We start from the raw sequence: 2,500 nt of genomic DNA, 5'->3' as shown, positions 1-2,500 counted from the left end.
ACACTGGATTTCCCCACAATGCTACTTCCCTCGCCTGCTGGCTGGCTGCAAACTGTGGACTGGATGTCCTGACTCCTTCCTCCTCGTCTCATTGTGAGACCCGCCTCCCTTCAGGAAATCCAGTCCACAGTTTGCAGCCAGCAGGGAAACACTGGAGTCGCTTCACGGATCAGAAAACCTCCGCAGGTCGAATCGGCGGCTTCCGATCCGTGAATTCGGTTCGTGTCGGAACCCGATACTGGATCGGATCGGCTCCGTCCCCCTTTGTTTGTTTGTGTCGTTAAAACGGCAGATTTGATCCGCTCAGCGAGGTCGTTTCCTCCCGACACGCCCTTCCTGCTGAGTCAGCAGTCAGAACGCTGACTCACCGGCTGCTGTTGTGAAGTTAAACTAATATCTGAGGTGTTTTTTTTTTTTTTTTAACCCTACATTGTCCGTGTCAGTACCTCCATGCTGCTCTGTGTTTCTCCTCTTGGAGACTCGAGGTCCGGAGGTCAGAGCTGCTCCTCCTCAGTCAGGTGACCTTTGACCTCCTCCTCCGTCAACACGCCCTCAAGACTCCGCTTGAATCCGTTTCGCTGCAGAACGACAACAAAACCACAACAATGATCACGTTTCACCACGTTTTGCAACATAAATATAAACACAAACGATAGATTTCTGTGAAGCTGCACAGTGAAGCGCTAAATAGAGTTGATCAGATAAAGATTAGATTCCAGTCGTCTCGTTCCTCCTGCAGGTGAGATTGAGCCACGACTCCGAACGTCAGATTAAACTGAGATTAATGTCTGTTAATCCCAGAAAGTTGGAGCGCGGCAGTATTTTACGTAACGTGTTTGGACGGCGAAGCGTCGCGTCGCCACTCCAACTCCTTCATTCCTCCACTCCTTCATTCCTTCACTCCTTCACTCCTTCACCTGCATGTCGCCGCCTGTTTCAGCCGTTTCTCCCCAGACTGAACCAGGAATTTTCATTTGAACCAGTTTACTTCCTGTGACGTCACATTTTGACCTGCCGCAGTGGAAGTAGTGACCAAAGTTACGCTTTTATTCATCGGTTGGTTTTCTGGCTGCGATCTGGATTAAAATCTGAAGTGTTGGATTAAAATATATTACCATAAGTTGTTTATTCATATATATATCCACAGAGCAGTCACTCTATTGAACTCTCACCCCGTTAAAGCACGTTAATAAGTTAATTAAATATAATGTAATGTGATTAATGTAAATACTAGTAATAGCAACCTCACACTATTCCTTTATTTATTATTTATGTGTGTATGTGTGTGTATCTGCATATATATGTAGATGAATGAATGTACATTGGTATGCATATATATTTATCTGTGTATAATATCAAATACTTGTGATATTGAGCTTCTGGTTAGATGCTAAACTGCATTTTGTTGCATTTGTAATGACGATAAGGTTGAATCTAATCTAATCTAATATATATGTATGTATGTATGTATGTATGTATATATGTGTGTGTGTGTGTATATATATATACATATATATATATATATATATATATATATGAATGTACATTGGTATGCATATATATTTATCTGTATAAAATCAAATACTTGCGATATTGAGTTTCTGGTTAGATGCTAAACTGCATTTCGTTGCATTTGTAATGACGATAAGGTTGAATCTAATCTAATCTAATCTAAAATAAATAAATATATATATTAAAATGACTGAACATACTAATTTACCAGATACATTTCAACAGAATAAAAACACTTCAAAAAAGTATAGAATGTAATTTTAAGATAATTTATTGTGCAAAAAATTCTTAAAAAAACCCCAACAAAAACAGTTTAGCATGTAGCCTAGCGACTGTGTGCGCCCGTTAGCATGCAGTGTGTGTCGGACTTACGTGATGCACCTGAACGCATCACTCGCCTGCAGCGCTGACCGAAGCAGGCGGCGCTGCTTGATGACATCATCAGTCGGCGGCGCCGGTCAAAATCTCTACCGTCGCCAAATTCATATTGTTTGTAACCGTTGATCCCAGTCGCCATGGCAACCAGTCCTTTCTGATCAAGTCTATTAAAAACAAACGACAAGAAAATCCCAGTTTTTCTTCCGTCTGCAGGAAGAAGATGCTTTAAGGTCAATTTATCTCCGGGTCTGAATTTAAAAAAAAAAAACCATCCGATGAAGGAAGTGGAGGAGTTTTTGAAGCTTTGAAAGGAAGAAAGTCCAGAAAGATCCGGACGTGATGTTTCCTCCAGAATCATCTCGGCCTCGTTAGAGTAGATTTCCGCTCTGAGCTCCTCTAAGACGCGTCAATTAGTTTGTTCAGCTTCGGTAACGACGACTTAACGAGCTTCTCCTCGTTAGAACCAGACGTGTTAATGAGGCGGACCGTCGTCGTAGCGACGCCTCGTTAAAACGTCCCGGCGCTGATCAGGACGTTTAGACCGAGTCACTTCAGGTTTCAGTGTTAGAACAGATTCCATGTTTTAATTAAAATAGTGGATCAGACACTT

General features: G+C 42.0%; 1 protein-coding gene across 1 annotated transcript in view; it reads left to right on the top strand.

The window, feature by feature from the left end:
* cap1 (CAP, adenylate cyclase-associated protein 1 (yeast)) overlaps positions 1–2,500 on the top strand; it is a 14,923-nt gene that overhangs the window by 2,276 nt on the left and 10,147 nt on the right.

Source organism: Blennius ocellaris (genome assembly GCF_963422515.1).
Source record: "Blennius ocellaris genome assembly, chromosome: 20".
NCBI lineage: Eukaryota > Metazoa > Chordata > Actinopteri > Blenniiformes > Blenniidae > Blennius > Blennius ocellaris.
Note: the sequence above shows the minus strand (reverse complement) of the source record. Positions and strands in the feature narration are given on the sequence as shown.